Source organism: Monodelphis domestica, chromosome 7 (genome assembly GCF_027887165.1).
Source record: "Monodelphis domestica isolate mMonDom1 chromosome 7, mMonDom1.pri, whole genome shotgun sequence".
Classification (NCBI taxonomy): Eukaryota; Metazoa; Chordata; class Mammalia; order Didelphimorphia; family Didelphidae; genus Monodelphis; species Monodelphis domestica.
The window spans coordinates 177,770,178-177,797,486 of NC_077233.1; the positions used below are offsets into that span (position 1 = coordinate 177,770,178).

At 37.8% G+C, this 27,309-nt stretch overlaps 1 long non-coding RNA gene across 1 annotated transcript in view; it reads left to right on the top strand.

Annotated features, from left to right (window-relative positions):
- Positions 1-1,403: 1,403 nt before the first annotated feature.
- Positions 1,404-27,309, top strand: part of LOC103096294 (uncharacterized) — a 56,306-nt gene continuing 30,400 nt past the window's right edge. Inside the window, exon 1 of the long non-coding RNA XR_008913616.1 lies at positions 1,404-1,688. This is a non-coding gene — a long non-coding RNA (uncharacterized LOC103096294). The remainder of the gene's footprint in view (positions 1,689-27,309) is intronic.

Genomic DNA, 27,309 nt, shown 5'->3' on the forward strand with positions numbered 1-27,309 from the left:
AATTTTTTGCTTTTTTTTTTTTGAAAATGAGCATTTACTATAGTCAGACTTATCTGTCAACCCTAACCTCATCTTGAGGTTATAGAGGCCAGTCAATTGAGTTTGTATGAATTCCCTCCTATACCAAATCTTTCTGAAGGTCATATATTCATATATGGAGGGCATCAGTGATGAGGATATTAGGGAAAAAGCAAGCTTTTGCAAATAACATTCGACAATGGATTGCATCTTTACCATTTCACAAAGAATACAATGATATCCCATTGCACTGTTTATTGATTACCAAAAAGCATTTGATTTAGTAGAACAAAAGGTCTCCATGCATAGGGCTTCCAATATAAATTATCTCTCATCCATTTTCAAGATCATGTAAGATTCCTTGGAATATGTAAGAATAGAAACAACCTTGTCCAGCAACTTTATAATAAAAATATCAATCAAATAAAAAACAAGGAAGACACAGAGGTAACTCCTGAGTTATTGGACAGCCTATTGGAATGGGATTCTCTCCTTATCAGTGGACATGAATGTCCTGTGCTGCTGGAGGGGTGGGGTACAGTTGGCAAGATATGAAAGAGCTTCAGTTCTCTGCCAGTTCCCTTTTTGGGGACTCTTCAAGCATGAGTCTCTTTTAGGGACTCTAAATGAGAGCCTTCTCAGCTTCCAGCTTTGAGAGAGAAGATGGAAATAGCCTTTCAAGTTGCTGAAGAAAACCACTCTGAAACTATAATCATAATGGAGACAGAGACTGCCTGCTCCTCTGGTGTCTTCCCAGAGTCTTCTCCTTATTTACCCAAAATATTAAATGAAATTCCTTTAGGTGATGGGATTTTACAATCCAATCTAGAAAGCGTTTTCCCCCTTCTATAAATTCCTAGAGTATATAGTCTGTGAACCATACAATCTCTGTCTCTCTTTCTCTAATGCTCTTTGTGCCTATATAATCACAAACACACAACACAGACATATACGTACACATAACACAGATACACATGTATGTAAATTGATGTCAAAGCCCTTTTCTGGTTTGGGCTCTATCTACATGTAAAAGAAATTTAGCTAGGCATGCAGAAGAGACAGTGGTCTTATTCCCTGAATTTAGCTATGTATCTACGATTCTTCTATTTCTTAACCCCTTACTTTCCATGAATGGAAATGATTTAAAAACTGGAGAACCCAAATCTATTCATGCCACTGATCCTATCACTATTTGATCATGACTCTATCATTGCTCATAAATCTTCTGTGACTCCCTAAAAACTAAGAAAAAAAACAAAACCTTATCCTGATATTTAAAGTCCTTCAAAATTTGGCTCTCATATGCCTATCCAGTATTATTTTATACTACTCCTACCATTTGCACAGGGCAACTAGGTGGCATAGAAGATGAAATGCCAGGCCTAGAGTCTGAAAGATCTGAGTTCAAATCTGGCCTCAGATACTTTTTAGCTTTTGCCCCAGCTGACTCATCTGTAAAATGAGCTGGAGAAGGAAATGACAAACCATTCTAGCATTTTTGCTAAGAAAATACCAAATGGGACCATGACAACCCCAAATGGGGCCATGGCAACTGAAATGACTGAACAATAAACCATTTGTGCAATGGTCAGGCTAGTCAAATGATCAGCTTACTGTCCCTATGCACAATATTCCTTCTCCTGCCTCAGTATCTCTACAAAAGCTGTCTGGTATGTCCTTCCCCTTCTCTTTTTCCTCATAGAATTCCTAAATTCCTTCAAAGCTCAGAATAGGTGCTAACTCCTAATAATAGATCTCTACAGATCTCCACAGTTCTCAGATCTTTCTCATATCTCTTTAGAATTTTCTGTATTACTTACCTGTGTGTAACCAATAGAATATAAACTCCCTGTGGGCAGGAAGTATTCATTGTTGTCTTTGTATCCCTGGCATCTAGCAATATTTTATTTTCCCCAGCTAGACATAGAAACAAATTTTAACATTGTTTTCTCACATTTTGAAAGCTAAATTCTCTCCTTCTCTCACTTCCCTTTTGGAACTGGTAAGCAATTTGATATAAGTAATGCCGGTGCTATCATGCAATGCATATTTGCATATTTGTCCCATGGTAGAAGAGGACACATATCACACACACACACACACACACACACACACACACACAAAAGCTCATGAAGAATACAAAATAAAAACTAGTATGCTTTGATCTGCATTCACACTCCTTTAGTCCTTTCTCAGCTGGTGAATAACACTTTTCATTATGGGTCCTTTGGAGTTTGTCTCAGACTATTGTATAGCTGGGAATGGTAAAGTCATTCATAGCCGACCATTGTACAATATTACTATTACTATGTACAATGTTTTCCTGTTCACTTCACTTTGCATGAGTTTGTGTAAATCTTTTCATGTTTCTTTCTTCAATTGTCAGTTTCATCATTTCTTATGGTACAATAGGATTCCATTATAATCATACGCCATAATGTGTTCAATTGAAGGACATCCTCTCAATTTCTAATTCTTTGCCACCACAAAAAAGAGCAGTTATAAGTATTTTTGTATAAACAGGGCCTTTTCCCTTTAAAGATATTTATTTGTGATACAGACCTAGTTAGAGATCTCTTCTTCAATCTCTGCAATGTTCCAGGATTTGATACAACCAACAGAGTCCTCTATAAACGTAGGCTTCTAGAAGACTTCCCCAATCCAGAGGGAGTCACACTTTGATTTGGACTTTGCACTGAAAATCCTCGATGACAGTGGAAAAAGCCTTTGGGGAGCATGCCTTTCTATTTGATGACTTTCCCAGGTGGTACAATGGATAGAGTGCTGGGCCAAGACTGAGGAAGACTCATCTTCCTGAGTTCAAATCTTCCTTCAGAGTTTTACTAGATGTGTGACTCTGGGCAGGTCACAACCTTGTTTGCCTCAGTTTCTCATCTGTAAAATGAGCTTGAGAAGGAAATGGCAAGGCATTTAGTATCTTTGCCAAGAAAATCCAAAATGGGGTCACAAAGTGTTGGACACAATTGAAATGACTAAACAATGAAAATTATTAAATGTTCAGAGAGCCAAAAAAAATTATGTCTATAATTGAGTATTTCAAGGAATCTTAAATAAATTTAATGTAAGTAAAATTCTGAGTGGGTGAAATAGAAGAATAGGGCACATTTTGTTGGAAGAGAGTCTTTAATATGACATTTCGCTCTATTGAATCAAATGCATTTTTATAATCGACAAGCAATTAACGCAGTAGAACTTTGTATTCTTTACATTTTCAGTCAATTGTTTAATGGAAAAAATGAGGTCTACAATGGAATATCATTCATGAAAGCCTAATACCTTCATGGAGGATGCTCTCATTTTATGTGTGGCAATGAATCTCATAAAAATTTTATCTAGCTGGGAAAGCAGACATATAGGTCACAAATTGTTGATATTTTCTTTATTATCTTTTTCTGCATTAATAAAAGTGAGGTTTTTTTTAATCTTTGGAATCTTACCCTTCTTTTGAAACCTTGTGACACTACTTCAGTGCTCTCACTGTCATCTTGCTTCTGGTATTTCTCTCTTGTACATGTAGGAATAACACTAATAATGATGATAATAGCTAGCACTCTTATAGCACTTTCAGGTTTACAAAGTGCTTCACCAAAACATTTCATTTTATCTTCTCAATGACCCTGGCAGATAAGTTAAATTATTATCCCCATTTTTCAGATGAGAGAACTGAGGAAAACAGAGAGGTTAAGTGATTTTTTCCAGGGTCACAAAGCTGAGGCCAGATTTGTACTGACCTCTTCCTGGCCCTAGGTCCAGTGCTCTACCCACTGTGCACCCTAGTTCTTTTTTTTTTTAACCTTTACTTTCCATTTTAGAATCAATGCTATGTATTGGTTCCAAGGCAGAAAAGAGGTTAGGGCTAGGTAATGGGAGTTGAGTGATTTATTCAGGGTCACATAGCCAAGAAGTGTCTGAAGTCAAATTTGAACCCAAGTCTCAGTCTCTATCCACTGAGTCACCTAGCAGCTCTGCTACTTGGTTCTATTGCTGTTCCTTTCTTTCACTTGACTAGTGTCATTTTCTATTTCCTTCCTAATCATGTATGGGATGAGATGTCATAGTCTAAATCATTCCCATTTTCTTTGGTCTGTGATCTTTCTTCCTTTTTTCATTTAAATGCTCTGAGGATGCCTTTCTTAGTATTTCCCTATACAATCTTTTTTTAAAAACTGGTTTTACTTTTCACTATTTCTCTCTATTTTATATGGTAATATTGATCATTATCTTCCATCATTCTTTATAATCATTTCTTCATAGAGAACTAAAAAAAATTTCCTATTTGCCAGGTATGGTGGTCGACACCAGAAAACAAAGACAAAAGTGAAATATTTTTTTATTTCAAGATTCTTATTTTCAATCAAGGAAAACAGCATATATAGGAGACAGCTAGGTGACACAGTAGATAGAATGCATGAATGGAATTAGGAAGATCTGGGTTCAAGTTTTACCTCAGATACTTACTAGCTGTGTGATCCTGGGAAAGTCACTAAATCTCCAATTCTCTCAATTTCTTTAACCATAGAATTAGGATAATAGAACTTAATACCTAGGGTTTTTGTGAGGATCAAATGAGATAATGATTGTAAAACATTTAGCACAGAGCCTGGCACAGAGAAGATTCTTAGCTATTCTTAGCTATTGTCATTATACATAAGTAAATTTAAAATATACACTAAGTAGGGAGCAGGTAGATTAAGGGCTAGGTGTATTGAGAGCCAGTTTAGAAATGGGAGGTCTTAAGTTCCAAATTGGCCTCAGAGACACTTCCTAGCTGTGAGATTCTGGGCAAGTCACTTAACCCCCATTGCCTATCCCTTACTACTCTTCTTCCTTGGAACCAAAACATGATAATGATTCTAAGATGGAAGATAAGGGTTTAAAGTAGACAAAACACAAAGTAAATAAAAAGAAATTTCTAGGGGGACACAACTTGGGGAAAGGAAAAATAATAAAAGGAGATGACTCTTCAGTTTTTAAATATGTTGTGAGTGAGTTGATATACTAAATGGTTATTGCCCTCAGCTACCACTTTAAAAATAAGTCAAGAGTTTCCTGACTAAGGCATTTTGGGGTCTATTTATTATAACAATTGATTTTCTTTCATTTAAACTTCTTCATTAAGTAAATGTAGTGTGCCCTTTCTTCTGTCCAAATGTTACATTTCAAGAACTTGTTTAAACAGCTCAAGATGGAGTTGTTCTGTTTGTGAGCCATACCATTTTCTCATTTTTATTTTCTTCTGGAGTTGTACTAATTGTGATCTTTATTCTAACAAGTTAGTATTCTGATTATACACAAGAAGCTGATTTGAAATGACCCCTACATTAGAAATGAATCATTTTCCAGGGTGTCAAAATAAAGACCTTTTGTTTTTGTGTGTGAGATATTTGCTGCACCTCATGCTTAGTGACTCCCTGTTTTTTAGAGATAAAAGTATTTATTATATGTAGGTGTGGATCTTCAAAGTAATAGACAAGTCTTTGGCCTTTTTTATTACTTATTTCTAGTATTTTCTAATATAGTTTTCATTATCCTCACCTATTCCAACACTGACATCATTGAATATCAAAGTATATGTTGGTTTCAGTCAGAGGTAATTATTGAGTTTTTTGTAGAATTTTTCTTCCTTTTCATTCTCTGCAATAGATAAATATTCAGAAGCTATAATTATCTTCATGGTGGTCTTTTTGCAAGTACTTGTCATGAGCACTTCAATACTAGCTGACCATCTGTCCCTGGAAATGAAGTTTCTTTGCCTAGGGTGGCATGAGAAAATCAAAATCATTAATTCCTCTATTTGCCTCTCCAAAAAGAACCTACCTCTAAGCCAAGGGTTCTTAACTTGGAGTCCACAAACCTCTCAAAATTCCATGGATAGATTTCAGGGGATCCATGATTTCAGGGGATGGGGTAAAAAAACCTTCATCTTTACTTCTGTATAATTTATTACCTTTGTGAGTCTATGTATTCTATCTTATGATTTAAAAAAAAATTATTATGAGAAAAAGTATGTAGGCTTCACCAGCCAGTGTCAATAAGACTTAGCTAACAACGCTTACTATGTGCCAAGCACTGTGCTAAGTGTTGTTGGACAAGCTAATAGAAAGGCCATCTTTGTTCTGAAGAAGCTTACATTCTAATGGGGAAAACAACACATAGAAGACAGTTGAAAAGTAGAGAGGGAATGAGTGGAGAAGATCTGATGGAGAAGGTTGGAGGTATGCAGACTGCTGGGAAATGAAGAGATGGCTGGCTTGTGCACCTCCTTAAGTGGATACATGAGAAAAAGCTGGCTGATCAGAAGGACAGGTCTCATAGGCAGACAGTAAGTCTGAGATGTACCAGACTTAAGTGATTACAGGATGAAGAGATTATTGGGGCATGGTGAAGAATTCTTCTAGCATGTGTCCTAGTGAGAAATTCACCAAACTCCCATAAGGGCCTATCACACAAAAAAGGTTAAGAATCCTTGATCTAAGGTACCTTTCCATTTATCTATAACTTACTTCTTCTGGTTTTAGTTATATTTTTAAAGGATCTGACCCTGGGGAGATTTTCCTCCACCCCATTTCTGGTGACCACATGGAAACTTAGAGACACAGGGTAGACTTTTGATGATGTATGACTCATTGTTGGGATGAGTTCCCAATTGACTGCTAAATCATAACTCTGTGTATATATTGAAAGGACAGTAACTATCCCCTCTGTCAGTCCTTTCTCTGAAACAAAGCTGTCCATGGCCAATCCTACCCTCAACCCCTTCTACTCTTTCAGTGTCCTCTGGAAGGCATGTCTAGCACAGCACTGGGCACTTAAGAAGTATATTTCCTAGAATGCTGAAGAGAACAGGGAGTCCTTCAGTTTGTCAATGCCTTGTTGAAAAGGCCTGGAATGTGTGTGCTGTATCCACACAAGAGACTAGATGAGCTTGGCTGGAAAATAAATTCCCCAAATACTAGACTTCCTTCTAGACTTTTCCTCCAGTGAATTCAGAATTGGTTATCTTGAAAGTTGGGTAAAATGGGCCAATATCCTATGGTTTTAAATGAGACTTTCCAAATAAAGTCCTGAGGGTAGGAGAGAAGAATAGAAAAGAAAAAAAAAACAGAGTCGGAGAAGAGAAGGGGATGAAAGGAAAGACAAGAGAAGTCAGCTAGACTTACCTGTCTTTCCTTAAGTAGCATCCCTCAATTTTCAGAACCATAGCTTATTTTAATACGATACAATGCCAGGTGTATTGAATTCTATAAAACAATCACCTACAGCTGATGGAGTGGAATATGGCACATTTTCAAGAATAAATGAGACAAAATATTCCAATTACAGACTCATCTTACTTCTCTCTGTTCTGAGCCAAATGTTTGTCTCAATCATTCAGCTAAAAATTACCCCAGTGACTGTGAACTACCACAGAGGCTATAGTAGAGTTACTTGTGTTAGGAAGAGTTGTAGATCTTTTTTTCATATGTAGAGCTTGCAAGAGAAGATGAACCTTGGATATCCATTCTCTTGACAGTAGATCTGCATTACCAATTGGTGAATAATAGGGTATCTCTTCAAAGGGTATTTTGTGCTGTTAGCATTGTGCATTACAGACTATGGCTTTATCTGTCACAAAGCAAAGCTAACTTTTATAGCACACTTTCCTTCATATAGCACGGTGATACTCCCTCTCTGGAGGTTACAAAATTAGAATGAATTTTCAGTTCCAGGCACAGGATTTTTGTCATTGTCTTTGTTGTTGAACTATTTAGTTTGTTTGGCTTCATTTCCCTAGTGATGAACAACAGACACTTGTAAAGTGGCTAATTGGGGGACTCAAGGTATAGTCTACCACCCTAGTACACACTGAAAGTATCTAGTGCCTATGGGATTTGAACCTTGACTTTGTTATCATTAATCCCATGCTCTAACTAATTAAATTTGTCATAAGTTCCTTTACTGTAATTTCTTCAAGAACAACATACATATTACTTTTGCATTGTTCCTTATCAGGCATTTTGACTAAGGGCTACATTCAGATTATAAAGATAAAATGATGATAATAATAACAAAAAAAATAATAATATCTATAAAAATAACTAGCATTTTCAAGACACTCAAAAATTTTTCAAGTACTCTACATGTATTATCTTCACAACAATCTAGTGAGGTGAGTGCTATTACTACCTACATTTGGAGATATTACTATGTACAACTTACAGAAAAGGAAATTGATAATAAGAAGTTAGAGGTCATAAAGCTGACAAATATCTGGGGAAAAATTTGAATTCAGGTCTTCCTGAATCCTAACCCATCATTCTATTCATTTCACTTCTTAGGTGACTTGAGGAGATATGGATTTAAAAGTTGGGAGTTGGGAAACATGAGTTCTAGACCAATCTTGATTCTTATCAGATTGATAACCTTAGACAAGTCATTTGTTCCTCAGCTTCCTTGTCTCTAGAAAAGGAAATTCAGTGATATATCCATCAATTTTGTATAATCTATAGTAGTGAGGACCCAGAAGTAGTTATTGGAAACCCTCAAAAAAAAAACAATTGGCAAAGAGGGGTTTGGAAGAGCTTCATCTGTAGGCAGAATATTCTGATATAGGACAATAGGCCTGAGTTATGGTCCATATTTTCTTGTAGAAACAAACAAAACAAAACAAAACAAAACCCATTGTACACAATTAAAAGTTAATACCATATGTAGGCTCCTCTTGAACAAGTATCCCTTCATGACCTTAGAAACTATGTAGTCTATTGCAAAGTAATTTTGAGGTTAAGATATTTTCCTCTTTCCTGTTCTTTGTCCTTTTGTTCATTTTTTTCCTGTGTGGGTTGTTGTTCGTTCTTTCCTTCCTTATTTTCTTTCTTGTTCTTTCTTTCTTCCTTTCTTCTTTTCTCTCTGAACAAATTGTTCTCGTTCATCCATTCTGCTGGAGGAAATCTTTACAAGCTTGGGGTAGACATTCCCCCTATCTCAAAAGGGTTTGAGACCTGTAGGTTACCTTTAACTCCATTTAGCCAGTCTGCTGAAACAGTTTAGCAGGACAATAAATGCTTATTCCTTAATTCAACAAGTAGTTATTTGAAAGTTTCTAGCTTCAAAGGCCAGGCAGGTTAAATGGTTTGCCTAAGGTCACATAGTAAATATCAGAGGGAGGATTTCAATCCAGGGATACTGAGACTTTCAACTATATTTTGCTGTCTCTATTATTCAGATCTGTTCTGGTTACAGTAGAAAGGCAGAGAAAAAGATAAAACATGGTTCCCAACCATTATTGGACTGAAAGTTGGAGAAGAAAGACCAAAAACAAACAAACCAACAAACAAAAAAAAGAATTATGAACCATATAAAGATCTTGGCATACATGAGGCATTCCCTCATGTAGATTACTATCCCTTTTATATCTGATTATCCTATGTACTATTTGTTCGTGTTTTACCATATTAAATTCAGTGGAGGTTTTTTAGTTACACACTTGAATAGTATAACAATGCACAGACATTAGTGATTAAGTAGTCAAATGAATGTTACAGTACCCTGAGTTCAGAGGAGTCCTCTGAATTCTTTGTAGATTTGAAGTTAGAGGTTCAAATCTTTTTTGATTTGGCTATTTGTAACATGTGTGAACTTGGATTAATCATTTAACCTTTTTGGGCCTCAGTTGCCTCATCTTTATATTAGGATAATGGATCCTGAAGTCCCTTCTAGTTCTAAATCTATGATGGTAGTAGTTGTTTTTTGTTCATCATTTTTAAGAGGTCCAATGACATTAAAGAGTGGTATCTTGTGCATGAACTGAATCTTAGTGAGGCAGAGTTGCACAAAGTTGTCAGCTTCATTCTCTCTACCAGAGTCATCAAAGTTCAGCAGCAAACTAAAATCAGGATGCAGTGGATGACCTTGGCATCTGATGTCTGAACAAACATTAAGAATGCCATAGCTTTTTGGAGTCACAGGTGAGGGTACCAAGTGGATGCCAAAGGTGGATGAACAGCCCTGCAACGGGCTCAGCCAACCCTAACACCAGAGGTGCTGATCCTACTTGAACATCCATATACCTTTGGAGCTTTCCACAGTGCTGATAGGAATGATATTGATAAGGAAGATGATGGGTTGCTATGACCAAAGATTACATCACTAAGAGGCCAGTTGACTGATGATGGAGGTTTCCATGCTTTGTCTTCCTAGGTGATTTGTGCCAATGTCTTTCCATAACTTTTTCAGTGTGTTGAATATTTTTTTAAACCCTTACCTTCTGTCTTAGAATCAATACTCTATATTGGTTCTATAGCAGAAGAGTCTTAAGAGCTAGGCAGTGTTAAGTGACTTGCCCAGATTTACACAGCTAAGAAGTGTCTGAGGCCAAATTTTATCCCATTACCTATCATCTTCAGGCCTGACTCTCAATTTGCTAAGCTAACTACCTGCCCTTCATACTCTATATCTTGCTCTGGTTTTTCTAATATTTCCTAGTTACCACTATAATACTTAAGCTGAACTATTATTCCTTACTCTTACTATATTACCAAATCACTTCCTCTTCTAGTTTTCATGTCCTTCATGATTTTTTATTGGTCTTTCTCTTGCATGAATTATTATGAGTGCCATGCTATAATATGATATGATATATCATGCTATGATATATTTGAAACTTTCATATAGTTTTCCATTTGTCACTTGGCTGACTTAAAATTTTAATTCTCTGAGATAGTTATCCCATGACTTTATAGATATTTGCCTCAGTAAATGACTTCAGTGTAGAAAGGGAGAGGAAGAAAAGATGAGGATACAAGAAAATGAATCCATAGGACTGAAATTATTAAAAATAAAGAAGTGGGAGGCAGGTAGGTGGCTCAGTAGATAGAGAGCCAGGCCCAGAGAGAGACAGAAGGTCCTGGGTTCAAATGTGGCCTCAGACACTTCTTATCTTTGTGCCCTGAGCAAGTCACCTAATCCCCATTGCCTAGCCCTTACCACTCTTCTGCCTTGAAACCAATACATGGTATTGATTCTAAGACAGAAGGTAAGGGCTTAATCAAAAGAAATAAAAAGGGGGAGGTGAGATAGATTTCCAAGTGGAATGGAAATTCTGCTTACCAGGACCTGCTTGCCCCTTCTCCTCAATAGGCCAATTTTGGCAGAAATCAGTTGGAACTCCACATTAGAGATAGGACATTGATGGGAAAAACCACAGCTTTCAGGAATTTTAGATCTCTTCTAATCCTGAGTCCCACAGTCAAGGGACATGGATGAGTATTCCTCAGACTTTCATGTAACCACTGACCCTAATCAATGTATAAGTTTGATCATTTGGGAACTGTGTTGTTGGCTTACACTCTCTCTTGCCCGATAACAGGCAGGATGGTGGCAGGGAACTAAACAAACTCAAACTGGGTCTTTCCTAGAAGCATATTAAAAGGTTTTTGTGCTATCTAGAAACTGTTTAGAGAGGCACAACCAAGCAGTTATTCTTTTATTATGCATTATATTAAAAAAAATCAATTCCATGCCAAGTAAAAACACTATTTGAGTTACATGTCATTGTCTCCTTCTTAGGGAAGTTGCTGTTATGTGAAGCACACACACATAATTTAAGCTCATTAAAATGTAACAAAAAATTAGATACTGTACAGCATTAAAGTACTATAGGATCATAGATTTAGAGCTGGATGGGATCTTAAGAGTCTTCTAGTCCATTGATGTTGAACTCAAATAGAAACAAGGGCCACTAAACCATACATAAGGATCCCTGCAGGCCCCATATTGACTTCATTTTAAAATGTAATATGATCAATGTTTTATTGTATTTTTATTTATTTTGTTAAATAATTCCTAATTACATTTTAATCTGATTTGAGTTGCACTTGCGGGCTGCCTGTGGATCTTGTATTTGATACTTCTGATCTAGTCAAAATTCTCATTTCACAATTTAGGAAATATAGCTCCATCAAGTGACTTTCCTGATCAATTCTTTGCCAAGTAAACATTGTCCCAAGATAGTGCCATGTCTCCTAGGCAATATGTCAGTTGCAGGATCTGAACCCAAATATGTTGACTGTCAACCCAGAGTACTTTTCATAATACTTTGTTAGAGGTCTTAAAATATTCTAAGGGCTCTTACAAAGAAGGGCAGCTAGATGGTGCAGTAAATAGAGAACAGGATCTTGACTCAGGTAGACCCAGACCCCTCTTCCTGAGTTCAAATCTGGCCTTAGATACTTATTAGCTAGGGGGCCCTGCACAAATTACTTAACCCTGTTTGCCTCAGTTTCCTTGTCTGTAAATTGAGTTGGAGAAGGAAATGGCAAACCACTGTATTATTTCTGCCAAGAAAATCCCAAATGGGGTCACAAAGAGTCAGATACAACTGAAAAATGACTGTACAACAACATATGGTAGGGGGATTAGACTTGTTCTTCTTGACTCCTGAGGGAAGAACTAAAAGTGAAGGGTTGAAAAGTTGACTGAGACAGATTCTTCCTCCCTTAAGATTCTCAAGTAGATTCTAGAGAATTTGGCTACTTGGGAACCTAGTAGAAGAGATTCTCGTTCAAGAGGAAAAAAAGATCTTAGAGAACAGGGATAGTTTCCTATTTGTTGTTACATGGAAAAGAGCACTGAGGGGGCAGCTGGGTAGCTCAGTTGATTGAGAGCCAGGCCTAGAGACAGGAGGTCCTGGAATAAAATCTGGCCTCAGACCCTTCCCAGCTGTGTGACCCTGGGCAAGTCATTTAACCCCCATTGCCTAGCCCTTACCACTCTTCTGCCTTGGAACTAATATACAGCATTGATTCCAAGATGGAAGGTAAGGGTTTAAAAAGGAGGGGCACTAAATAGGAGTCATAGGTCCTTATTTCAAATCTTGATTCTGCTACTCCTTATGCACACTTGTGGAAGTCCTGGCTCTATGGTTCTCTCTCTCTTTTTAATAAAAACCCTTACCTTCCATCTTAGAATCATTAAGGGCTAGGCAATGAGGGTTAAGTGACTTGCCCAGGGTCACACAACTAGGAAGTGTATGAGGTAAGATTTGAACCTAGGACCTCCCATTTCTAAGCCTGGCTCTCTATCCACTGAGTCACCCATCTCCCCTCTCCCCCCCTTTAAAAGATGTTATCTTCCCCAATGGCCAAGCATGAGACTCAATCCCAAGACAATTTTGTCAAGGAAGCTTTAATCAGCTCCATTTTTTCAACCTGGTATAATTTACTCCTCTATATACAGTCTGATGCCCCTCTGCTTTTAGGGGTCCTCACTAGTTTGGACACCCCATGAATTTTAATGCTGCTGTAGCTCAGAACTCCCAAACTCAAGCCATCCAGCCTCAGCTTCTCAAAACAAGATCTATATATGTATACCACCTTACCTGGAATTCATTTTCCTCACTAATAAGACAATGTATTTGAAGCAAATGACCTATTTGCATGCTTGAGGTATTTCTAGTCATTTCTAGATCTTTTGGGGGTAGTGATTACTTTTCATTGGTTAAACTTCTCTAAAAATCTGAATAATATGGAAATATGTTTTGCTCGGTAATACATGTATAGCCCAGATTGAATTGCTTGTCAAGTCTGAGAAGAGGGAGGGATGAAGGGAGGGAGGCAAAATGGATCATATAACTTTGGGAAACTTATGTGGAAATTTGTTATCAAAATAAAAAATTCAAACAAAAATAAACTTATCTAAAAATAGCATAGAGTAAGTATTCATTTCCCATTATTCAAAGGCAACAAATAATTTAAATAGGTTGGTTAGATTTGTTATAATTACTCACAATGTTTTCTCAACTTTATTCTTCTAATTTGGTGCTAATTATAACTTTTGCTCTAATTGATGATTTGACTAGACCTAGATGATGCTGAAATAATTGCTTTGTCAGGAACCAGTCATTTGCTATCTCTTAAAGTATAGCAAATTTGTATATTTTTAAAATGTTTTTTAATGTTCACCAGGAGGCTTATGAGTAGCTTATTAGCTTTTGGTATCCTTCATTTCTGGATCTTGAATTGTGTTTTCCAATCATTTTCTCCATCCTCTAGTCTGCTCACCTTCGCTTTGAAGTCACTGAGTGTAAAGATATATATGGTAACTTGGCTTGGATGATCTTTTCAGGTTTTTCATCAGATATCTCTATTTCATTTGCAATAAATGTTAGAGCAGAGGATGCAATTTTCTTCATGGTTGGTCCTGTCTAGAAACAAACTATTGTTACTATTGATGTGTAATCTGTATCCAATAAACAATGAATTTAGACTCTTTGGGGGGAACTAAACTATAGGCATTCTCACTGTAAGTGAAATAATGTGTAGTTGAATTGAAAGATGGATCACAGGTTCTTCATGGAGTTAGTGGAGTTGATTTCATGGTGTTCTCCAAGGCAGCAAGAAACATTATTTTCAAGGACCCTTGGTCATTTATCTCACCTTACAGTGATCAAAGAAGCATAGATTTAGATATAGAAAAGAGCTTAGGGGTCATTGAATCCAGCCCCACATTTTAGAGATGAAGAAACTAAGGACTAGAGAGGCTGAATGACTTGCCCAAGGTCATGTGATTTTAAAGCTTTTGAGGTAGATTTTAACTCAGGGTTCTTTGAATCCAAGTTCAGGACTGGATTCCTGCACCACACTACCTCTAATTGAGAAACAGCATAAAGACAACTATAGTTTATGTGCTATCAATTAGCACAGTGAATAGAAGGACATTGCAGAAAACTCACATTAAAATCTTTGAGTGTAGCAGGATCAGGAAACCTCAGTTCTAGTGTCAGCTCTTTTATTAACTATTTCTTTGCCCCTGGAAAAATAATAGGATTTATAGTTCTAGAGCTGGAAGAGATCTCAGAGGACAGCGACTCCAAATCACTTATTTTATAGAACACTTTCACATCCTGGTCCTTTGTTTCCTTGTCTATTAAATGATAAGGATATAGTAGGCGGCATCTTAGATCTTCCTGAACACTAAACATTCTAGTATTCTCTTTTCTACAACTGCTTGCTCATCATCATTTTCTACTTGTCCTTCTAAAGTTATATAAAATCTCCTTCCATCTGAGACAAATCAAATGGAGAAGCAAAATCTCACTTTGTGTAGATATTGGTATATAGTTCTAGGTCCCAACAAATGTATGGTATAGAAGAAGGCATTCTTTTATTGGGCTGTTCTTTAAAATGAGCACTAGGGGGCCAGCTGGGTGGCTCATTGGATTGAGAGCCAGACCTGGAGACTGGAGGTCCTAGGTTCAAATGGTTCAAATCTGGCCTCAGACACTTCCCAGCTGTGTGACTCTGGGCAAGTCACTTGACCCCCATTGCCTAGTCTTTACAACTCTTCTGCCTTGGAGCCAATACACAGTATTGATTCCAAGACTGAAGGTAATGGTAAATAAAAAATAAAATAAAATAAAATGAGCACTAAATCTAAATGGCTAGAGGAAAAAATATTGATTGCTTATAGGGATACTCTAATTCCCCAAGGGCAGAAAGACATCTCTCTAAGGCACATGCCACATATTTTAGGAAAGATCAGAGGAAGATCAGGAGGGAGAGAGACCCCAGTTAATATCTTGATGCAGTTCCATTTACTTTCCAATACTAGTAGATGGTGAATAAGGGATTCCAGGTGGTGGCTGTGTTCTTTTTAAGTGCTCAGAATCAGAAAGAACACTCAAGCTCCCCAAACTGGCTCCAGCAGGAAAAGGGGAGAGAACTGTTATAGCGTACACATGCAGCTTACCCTTTCCTGCCATGCCATGAATCAGTTTATAGTAGACACTACCAAATATTTGTAATGTTCATACTACACATATATTCGGGATGTATGAAGTCAATCAATTGCTTTGCTCTAGTCTAGGCCATATCATCTGAAAAACTGACAGGTACTTGGGTTCTTTCTCTTGGAAATCTTGCTTTCCTTCCACATTTCTTCTTGAAGTAGAATGGACATTATGAAGTTTAACTGCTGAGAGAACAATTTTAAAATGACAGTTGTAGGTAGTAGAGCATAAAACTAAACCCCTACAAGGCCACTGATTTCATTCTCACAAGAATGAAGATCATCTCGCTGTCTAATATCCCAAACATTTGACATTATTACAGTCTGTTTATACTTCCTCAATTAAAGTCCTACACGGATACCTGATGTTGGCCATGCCCATAGGTTCTCAAAGCAATGACACTGAAACCCAAGTTCTGGTAGGTCCTTACAAACTAGAATGTACTCAGTGGCTTCTCTGATCTTCTCCAGATAATATATTTATCTCACAAGGCCTAGACTGGCCAGAAGTTTGGCCAACAGATGATTAATAATTCAAGAAGCCATGCTTTCATTAGTGTGAGTATACCCACCACCAATGTAGATTGCCATCCCTTCATACCTCAGATGATAGTCATCATGAGTTGCTGTGGCTGAAAAAATGAAAGCGTATAGTCTGTGCATATTATGGATCCAATGAATGAATGAAAGGATATTTATTAAGAATTTACTATTGCTAGGCACTGGGCTGAGCTCTGGGAACATAAATACAAAAGGAAAATCCTAATTCTTTAATCATATTGCTGGAATGTGCTCAAGATGATTTCATCAATAAAGATAAAACCTCTCCTTGGGATTGTAATAGCCTCTTAACTAGTCTCCTTGCCTTCAGCCTCCCACTTCTCCAATCCATCTTTCCACACAACTTGCAAAATAAGCATCCTAAGGATAATATGATTATATTGACTCCTTTCCCCCCACCAATACCAAAAAAATCCCAAAACAAAGAAAAAACTTGAGTGGTTCCTCATTCCTTTGAGGATAAAATACAGACGTGTAGGACCTTCTTTCTGATTATCATCTATCCTTCCAGAATTATTTTACATAATGTTCTAGGTAGGACAGTGTATATGTTGCCAATAGTCCTTGGGTTCAAATAATAACTAAGAAGTTTATTAATTGTGTTCTTGGGTAAGTAACTTAATCCTTGGGTACCAAATTCCTCATATACAAAATAGAAGTAAGGTAGCTAGTCTTGATAGCCTTTAAGGACATTGCCAGTTCTAAATCTATGATCTAGCTAAATCAAAGAAGCTGCTAGATGATGATGAAGTTTACAGAAGTACTGATCTCGAAGTCGAGAAGACCTGAGTTTGAATCCTATTTCAGATACTTACTAGTCATGTGACCCTGGACAAGTCACTTAACCTTTGCCTACTACCTTACTCTCATCTATAGAATGGAGTAATAAAAGCACCTACTTCCCAGGGTTGTTGTAAGGACCAAATACATATGGAGAGTACTTTGCAAACCTTAAAGCTCTATAAGTACTAGCTGTCATCAGCATTATTATTACCCTTTTATCCTATTAGCTTTCAAATGTTCTCTGTCCCAGTCAAACTGGATTAGGAATTTACCAAACCATCTCTTACCTTCTAGCATTCATTCATATCTGGAAGATATCCTTCAGAGTCTGCCTTCCAAAAGCTATTTCTTCCTTCCAAGTTCATCTCTAGTGCCATTAGTCACATTGTCTTTGAAGAATACCGTAATCGCCCTAGTAGGAAGCATTTTCTTCATCTTCCAATTTCTCTAGAGATCTTGGTTCAGGCCTCTCTTTTGCTCATATTAGCCCTACATTATACAGATCTGTGTACCTGTGACATTTTTTTGTTTTATATCCCCAGGGTCTGGCACCGCAACTTGAATGTAGAGAGTGTTTAATATTCATTGAATTGCATTGAACACAATAAGTGTACAGACGTACTCCATCTGATTTCTTTTTTTTTTTTTTTGAAATAGATCATTTTTATATAGAGAAGAAACATACTTTAAGCAACACAATTGTAATTTAAGTAACACAAATGTAACTGTACCAAAGAATTGATTCAGAAATTATCTGAAGGTGAGGAAGATACCAAAAGCAAGGGAAAAACTCAGACTATATTAATGCTGAAAAAAGACAACCAAGAAATGATCAACAATGATTGACCTCTTTAGTTAATCCATAAGATTACCTCCTTATGCATTGGGGGCATCCTTGTTGAGGGAATTAGCATAAAACCAGCAAGCTTTCTCAAGTGATGTTCCACATTAGTCTACATCTTTACTATTAGTTGATTGTAGAAAGGAGGCAGAAAATATAAATGATTCAAAAGAGAGAAATGCTATCTTAAAGGTTCTCTTTCAATAAGTTACCTCCATCTATCCATCCACCCAGCCATCAAAAGTATTAAAGATTCCTTGAAGATATGATGATCAATCAACAAGAATTTGTGGATTATTATGTGTGCACGTTCAGGGAAGACTAGCACTTCTGGTATGGGGACTTGCCAAGTCCTTTCTTTTTACGGTTGCTCATCCATTTACCTTCCACTTAACTCATCTGTATCTCTTTTTTTTTTTTTTAAATATATTTTATTTGGTCATTTCCAAGCATTATTCGTTAAAGACATAGATCATTTTCTTTTCCTCCCCCCCCCAACCCCCCATAGCCGACGCGTAAGTCCACTGGGCATTAGATGTTTTCTTGATTTGAACCCATTGCTTTGTTGATAGTATTTGCATTAGAGTGTTCATTTAGAGTCTATCCTCTGTCATGTCCCCTCAATCTTTGTATTCAGGCAGTTGCTTTTTCTCGGTGTTTCCACTCCCATAGTTTATCCTTTGCTTATGAATGGTGTTTTTTTCTCCTGGATCCCTGCAAGTTGTTCAGGGACATTACACCACCACTAATGGAGAAGTCCATTACGTTCGATGATACCACAGTGTGTTTGTCTCTGTGTACAATGTTCTCCTGGTTCTGCTCCTCTCGCTCTGCATCACTTCCTGGAGGTTGTTCCAGTCTCCATGGAACTTCTCCACTTTATTATTCCTTTTAGCGCAATAGTACTCCATCACCAACATATACCACAGTTTGTTCAGCCATTCCCCAATTGATGGGCATCCCCTCATTTTCCAGTTTTGGGCCACCACAAAGAGCGCAGCTATGAATATTTTTGTACAAGTCTTTGTGTCCATTATCTCTTTGGGGTACAGACCCAGCAGTGCTATGGCTGGGTCAAAGGGTAGATATTCTTTTGTCGCCCTTTGGGCATAGTTCCAAATTGCCCTCCAGAATGGTTGGATCAGTTCACAGCTCCACCAGCAATGAATTAATGTCCCTACTTTGCCACATCCCCTCCAGCATTCATTACTTTCCTTTGCTGTTATGTTAGCCAATCTGCTAGGTGTGAGGTGATACCTCAGAGTTGTTTTGATTTGCATCTCTCTGATTATAAGAGATGTAGAACACTTCTTCATGTGCTTGTTAATAGTTTTGATTTCTTTATCTGAGAACTGCCTATCCATTTCCCTTGCCCATTTATCAATTGGAGAATGGCTTGATTTTGTGTACAATTGATTTAGCTCTTTATAAATATGAGTAATTAAACCTTTGTCAGAGGTTTCTATGAAGATTTTTTCCCAATTTGTTGTTTCCCTTCTGATTTTAGTTATATTGGTTTTGTTTGTACAAAAGCTTTTTAGTTTGATGTAGTCAAAATTATTTATTTACATTTTGTGATTCTTTCTATATCTTGCTTGGTTTTAAAGCCTTTCCCCTCCCAAAGGTCTGACATGTATACTATTCTGTGTTTACCCAATTTACTTATGGTTTCCTTCTTTATGTTTAAGTCACTCACCCATTTTGAATTTATCTTGGTGTAGGGTGTGAGGTGTTGATCTATTCCTAGTCTCTCCCACACTGTCTTCCAATTTTCCCAGCAGTTTTTATGAAATAGTGGATTTTTGTCCCAAAAGCTGGGATCTTTGGGTTTATCGTATACTGTCTTGCTGAGGTCGCTTTCCCCCAGTCTATTCCACTGATCTTCCTTTCTATTTCTTAGCCAGTACCAAATTGTTTTGATGACTGCTGCTTTGTAATATAGTTTTAGGTCAGGGACTGCAAGGCCCCCATCATATGTGTTTTTTTTCATTATTTCCCTGGATATCCTTGATCTTTTGTTCTTCCAAATGAACTTTGTTATGGTTTTTTCTAAATCAGTGAAGAAGTATTTTGGTAGTTCAATGGGTATGGCACTAAATAGATAAATAAGTTTGGGTAGGATGGTCATTTTTATTATATTGGCTCGTCCTATCCATGAGCAGTTAATGTTTTTCCATTTGTTCAAGTCTAGTTTTAGTTGTGTGGCGAGTGTTTTGTAGTTGTGTTCATATAGTTCCTGTGTTTGTCTTGGGAGGTAGATTCCTAGGTATTTTATTTTGTCTAAGGTGATTTTGAATGGGATTTCTCTTTCTAGTTCTTGCTGCTGAGCTGTGTTGGAGATATATAGAAAAGCTGATGATTTATGTGGGTTTATTTTGTATCCTGCAACTTTGCTAAAGTTGTTGATTATTTCAATTAGCTTTTTGGTTGAATCTCTAGGATTCTTTAAGTAGACCATCATGTCATCCGCAAAGAGTGATAACTTGGTCTCCTCCTTGCCTATTTTGATGCCTTCAATTCCTTTATCTTCTCTAATTGTTACTGCTAGTGTTTCTAGTACAATGTCAAATAGTAGAGGTGATAATGGGCATCCTTGTTTCACTCCTGATCTTATTGGGAATGCATCTAGTTTATCCCCATTGCAGATGATATTAGCTGTTGGTTTTAGATATATACTGTTTATTATTTTTAGGAATGACCCTTCTATTCCTATGCTTTCTAGTGTTTTTAATAGGAATGGGTGTTGTATTTTATCAAAGGCTTTTTCTGCATCTATTGAAATAATCATGTGATTCTTGCTAGTTTGCTTGTTGATGTGGTCAATTATGTGGATGGTTTTCCTAATGTTGAACCAGCCCTGCATCCCTGGTATGAATCCTACTTGATCATGGTGAATGATCCTTCTGATCACTTGCTGGAGTCTTTTTGCTAGTATCCTATTTAAGATTTTTGCATCTATATTCATTAGGGAGATTGGCCTATAGTTTTCTTTCTCTGTTTTTGACCTGCCTGGTTTTGGAATCAGTACCATGTTTGTGTCGTAAAAGGAGTTTGGTAGAACTCCCTCTTTGCTTATTATGTCAAATAGTTTGTATAGTATTGGGATTAACTGTTCTCTGAATGTTTGATAGAATTCACAGGTGAATCCATCAGGCCCTGGGGACTTTTTCTTTGGAAGTTCTTTGATGGCTTGTTGGATTTCAATTTCTGATATGGGATTATTTAGGAATTCTATTTCCTCTTCTGTTAGTCTAGGCAGTTTGTATTTTTGTATATATTCATCCATTTCTCCTAAATTGGTGTATTTATTGCCATATAATTGGGCAAAGTAATTTCTAATGATTGCCTTAATTTCCTCCTCATTGGAGGTGCTGTCCCCCTTTTCATCTTTAATGCTGTGAATTTGCTTTTCTTCCTTCCTTTTTTTAACTAGATTGACCAGTACCTTGTCTATTTTGTTTGTTTTTTCAAAGTACCAGCTTCTTGTCTCATTTATTAAATCAATAGTTCTATCACTTTCGATTTTATTAATTTCTCCCTTAATTTTTAGGATTTCTAATTTGGTTTTCTGCTGGGGGTTTTTAATTTGATCGCTTTCCAGTTTTTTCATTTGCATTTCCAATTGATTGATCTCTGCTCTCCCTTGTTTGTTAATATAAGCATTCAGGGATATGAATTTACCTCTGATTACCGCTTTGGCTGCATCCCAAAAGGTTTGGAAGGATGTTTCGCCATTGTCATTTTCCTTGATGAAATTATTAATTGTTTCTATGATTTCTTCTTTAACTAAACGGTTTTGGAGTATCATATTGTTTAATTTCCAATTGGTTTTAGATTTGGTTTTCCATGTACCATTACTAATCATTATTTTTATTGCCTTGTGATCTGAGAAGGCTGCATTCATTATTTCTGCTTTTCTGCATTTGTGTGCTATGTTTCTGTGACCTAATGTATGGTCAATTTTTGTGAATGTGCCATGTGGTGCTGAGAAGAAGGTGTATTCCTTTTTATCCCTATTTATTTTTCTCCATATGTCTATTAATTCTAATTTTTCTAAGATTTCATTCACTTCTTTTACCTCTTTCTTATTTATTTTTTGATTTGATTTATCTAAATTTGATAATGGTTGGTTTAAGTCTCCCACTAGTATGGTTTTATTGTCTATTTCTTCCTTCAATTCTCCTAGTTTCTCCATTAGAAATTTGGGTGCTATATTATTTGGTGCATACATATTGATTAATGATATTTCCTCATTGTCTATAGTCCCTTTTAACAAAATATAATTACCTTCCCTATCCCTTTTGATCAGGTCTATTTTTGCATTGGCTTTATCAGATATCATGATTACCACTCCTGCCTTCTTTCTATCAGTTGAAGCCCAGAAGGTCTTACTCCATCCTTTAATTCTGACCTTGTGGGTGTCAACCCGCCTCATGTGTGTTTCTTGAAGACAACATATGGTAGGGTTTTGGATTCTAATCCATTCTGCTATTCGTCTACGTTTTATGGGTGAGTTCATCCCATTCACGTTCAAAGTTATGATTGTCATTTGTGGACTCCCTGGCATTTTGATTGCCTTCCCTAATTCTAACCTTTTCTTCTTCGGCTCTACCTTTTAGTCCAGTGATTTACTTTGAAACAGTCCCCCTTGTCCCCTCCCTTGATGTTTCCCTTTTTAGTCCCTCCCTTTTTGTTCCCTCCCCCTCCCCCCTCTCTTACCCTCCCTTTTTGTTCTCCCTCTCCCCCTCCCCCCCTTGGTTTTCCCTTCTCCTTACCCTTGTTGGGTAAGATAGAATTCAAGATCCCAATGGATCTGGAGGTTTTTCCCTCTCAGAGCTGATTTCCCTGAGATTGAGGTTTAAGTAACCCCCCCCCCCTCTTCCTCTCCTTCTTATAGGAGTTTTCTTCCCCTCCCCTTCCCATGTGAATCTTTGTGTGAGAATGATTATTCTATTTGGTCTTTCTTTACCCCCTATTTATACATTACATTTTCCCCACATGTTAGTATACATAGGTTGATATAAATGTAGTCCTTATAGAAGAGAGTTTGAGTAAAAGAAGAAGATAACATTTTCCCCTTTCCTTAATATTTACCTTTTCAGGTATTCCTTGCTCTTTGATTTTCGGTATCAAACTTTCCACAGAGCTCTGGTCTTTTCTTTGCAAAAAGTTGGAAGTCTTCTATTTTGTTGAATGCCCATACTTTCCCTTGGAAGTATATAGTCAGTTTTGCTGGGTAGCTGATTCTTGGTTGGAGACCCAGCTCTCTTGCCTTTCTGAAGATCATGTTCCATGCCTTACGATCATTCAGAGTAGAACTTGCAAGGTCTTGGGTGACCCTGATTGGCATTCCTTTATATCTAAATTGTCTTTTTCTGGCTTCCTGTAGGATTTTTTCTTTTGTTTGATAGCTTTGGAATTTGGCAATTACATTCCTGGGAGTTGTCTTTTGGGGGTTTAGTGTAGAAGGTGTTCTGTGAGCTCTGTCAGTGGCTGTATTGCCCCCTTGTTCTAGAATCTCTGGGCAATTTTCTTTGATTATATCTTGTATCACCATGTCCAGTTTGGTGTTTATTTCTGGCTTATCTGGGAGTCCAATTATTCTTAAATTATCCCTTCTCCCCCTATTTTCCAGATCTATCACCTTGTCGGTGAGATATTTTATGTTCTCTTCTAATTTCTTGGTATTTTGGCTTTGCTTTATTGATTCTTGCTCTTTTACACGATCGTTGTCTTCCAGCTGCCTGATTCTGGCCTTTAAAGCCTGGTTTTCTTTTACAGTTTGGTCAAACTGGTTTTGTAGATGCGTGAATTTCTTTTGCATTATTTCCAACTTTTCCTCCCAGAAGGCTTCCATCTTTTTGGTCATTTCTGATTCAAATTCTTCATAGGTTTGTGGAGAGTTTCCATTTCCTTTGGAAGGTTTTGGAGCATTTTCTTTTATATTATCTTCTGTCTGCTCTGTATTTTGTATTTTGGCTCCATAGAATGTGTCCAAAGTCGCCCCTTTCTTCTTATTTTTCTTGGTATTTTGGGGCTTCTGTGGTTCTGTGGAGTTTGTCATCTCTGAATGTGGAGGATTAGTTTTTCTTGTCTCTTTCTGGTGTTCGGAGGCAGTCCTGGGCAGATAGTTCTATGGGCTTTCCCTGGGTTAAACTGAATATGCCTCACTGGAACTGGAATGGAAGGGTCGGACCACGAGGCCACACTCTCCCCCCGGCTCGCTTTCCGGAAGTTGCCTTCAGAATCGCTGGCCGTGAGGCTGTTTCGTCGGCCTGCGGGGGGATGGGCTGCCGCTTCCCCAAGCTCTGAGAGCACAGACTTTCACTGAGACTTGGATAGCAGGATCCAGCCCGTGAGGCTGTCTTGCCCGCCCTGAGGGTTGCTGTTGTTTTGACCAGCTCTCTGCAGCGGAAGCCCCAGGCAGTAACTTTCACCGGGACTGTAGAAGGCCCTGAGGGTTGTTGTTTCCGAGGACCCTGCTCTCTGAGCCGGCCGGGCTGCGGCTTCCGGAAGCCTTGGACTCTGCGCTCCTACCCCTGAGGTCCGAGTGATCTCGGGTTCTGGCTTTTAAGGGGAGCCGTACCTTTTGAACCGGGTCCAGGTCCAGGAGGAGGGTTCCCAGGGTCTGTGCTGTTGATCGTTTTGAATTTCGGCGCCTTAGGAGCTTATCGTTTGAGATTGGTCGGGAAGGTTTTTCCGGAGATCTGAGCTTTAGCTTTCTCTAAGCCGCCATCTTAACCGGAAGTTCCATCTGATTTCTTTAATTGATTCTGTGAAAAGACAGTATTAGGTAAAACAACAAAACAAGAAGCAATTAATTCTGTAGAACAATATAATAAATAGGAGATAAATTCCCAGCCTTTCAAAATTTAAATTTCTATAAAAACTTAATTTCGGACTTAGCTAAGATCTGAGACCACAAATGATGCTTATACTACCAACACTCCTTTCCCTATAATTAGACCCTTCCCCTAACTTAGAGATCCAAGGGGGTTAACATCTGGTAGTTGACTTGGAGACAAGCTCTCCAAGGATAGTGCCCATGCGTCTGTAGCAGGCCACATGGTGAGGTCTATCTTGGCTCTCCCACATTTTTCTTACATGCACATCATTTTGCTTTTTCCTTGTTGCATATTCATAAACCCATCCTAGGTGTGATTTTTCACATAGATTACAAAGTCCTGTCACTATAGCTACTCTCTACTTAGGAAATCAAGGCAAGGACCAACTACCCACTTACCAGTTTCCACAAATACATCAATATAGAAAATATCCTAGGAACTTCCGGGTAAGCATGGCGGCCAGCTAAACATGGCTTACTTACTCTCCCCGACATACACCGACATATACCGATAAGGATCACCCCAAAAGACCATAAGAATCTTTATCAGAGGAGCGGAGGAGCTGTAGAGTGGGGAGCAGCAGTGAAGGTGTGTGGGATCGGGGTTATACCAGCCTATAAGAGAGGGAAAGGGCTTCCATCCAAAGGTGGAAGGCAGCTAGGTAGAAAAACTCAAGATGTGAAAGAGTGCAGACTTCAGGTGCCCAGAGTGAGCTCATCAGCCGCAACCAGGAAGTGAGACATGAGTGCCTGGGGAATGAACAGGGAGCCATTTTGGGGGTCCTTGGGAATTGCCTAGGCCTTCAGGGGACCCACCCCCAAAAGTAGCTAAACAGGAAAACCAGGCGGGAGAGAGAGCGCAGACACTGAGAGCCCCCTGGAGGAAGGTACAGAGAAAAGCCACAAAGGACTGATGAAAATCTAGAACCTGCTCATTAACACCATACACAAAAAACCTGCTCAGCAGACTCTGATTCTGACTAAAGAGGGAACTGAAAACATCCAGAAAAAAATGGCTAACTGTGTATAGGATCCTCGAAATCCCACCAGGAGATTAAAAAAAAAAAAATCTGTCATCCTTGAAAATTTTTATGGAGGAAAACCCCAGACTACAGAGAAAATACTGGATGAAACTCAAACAAAGGCAAAACTGAAAAAAAAAAAAAACACAACTGAAAATTGCTCACAAGCCCTGGAAGAGCCTCAAATGGAGATTATCACCAGAAAGATGGAAGCCCTCTGGAAAAAGAAGTGAGAAATGGTTCAAAAAGAAAACCAACAAATTATATTAGAGAACCAAAAAATTACAGCTGAATGCCAAAAGATTAAAGCAGAAAACCAGGCCTTAAGGACCAGAATTGAGCAACTGGAAACCAATGATCTTGCAAATCAGTAAGAATTAATAAATCAAAGTCAAAAAATAAGAATTAGAAGAAAACATAAAATATCTCACTGACAAGGTGGCAGAGCAGGAAAACAGAGGAAGGAGAGACAATTTGAGAATCATTTGGTCTACCTGAAAAACCAGAGATTAACAAAAATCTCAATGCCATACTACAAGAAATCATCGAAGAGAATTGCCCTGATGTTCTCAAGCACACATGACCTAGCGCCAGCCATGCCTGGACCACAAAGCCTGGAACATAATATTCAGAAAGGCAAGAGAACTGGGTCTTCAACCAAGAATCAGCTACCCATCAAAACTGACTATATACTTCCTGGGGAAAGTAAGGACATTGGACAAAATAGAAGATTTCCAAGTATTTGGAAAGAAAAGAACCAAACACAGTAGAAAGCTTGACATCCAAACACAAAGAGCAAGAGAAACATGAAAAGGGAAATATGAAAGAAAAAGAAAAAGAGAAAAGTGTTTTTTTTTCTTTTATTCAAACTTTCTTCTATAAGGGCTACAATTAGATCAAATTATATAGACTAACATATGGGGGAAAGGTTATGTGTAACTTTCAAAAATTTTATGCAATAATAGAGTAATCAGAAGAATCACTCATAGGGAAAAATCAGGGCATTAACATGATATGGAAGGGGAAAAAAACAAAAAGAAAGAAAAAGGGAGGGGGGAATCAATGATGGTACTAAGATATACTTGAAGAAATAGAAATAAATTAAATAGAATAATCTTTGTCACACAAAGATACACACGGGAAGGGGAGGAGAAGAATTCTCTTATAAGAAGGAGAGGAAAAGAGTGCTAATTGGTATTACTTAAACCTTACTCTCAGTGAAATCAACTCTGAGAGGGGAGAGCATCTAGATACATTGGGATCTTGAATTATATCTTATCCAACAGGGTAAGGGAGAGGGAAAAATAAGGGGGGTGGAGGGGAAGGAATACAAAAAGGGAAGGAAGGAGAGGGGGGAGGGGAAGGAAACAAAAAGGGAGGGGTCAGAAAGGGAAGAATAACAAGGGAGGGGGCTAGGGAGATTGATTTAAAGTAAATCACTGGTTTAAAAAGTT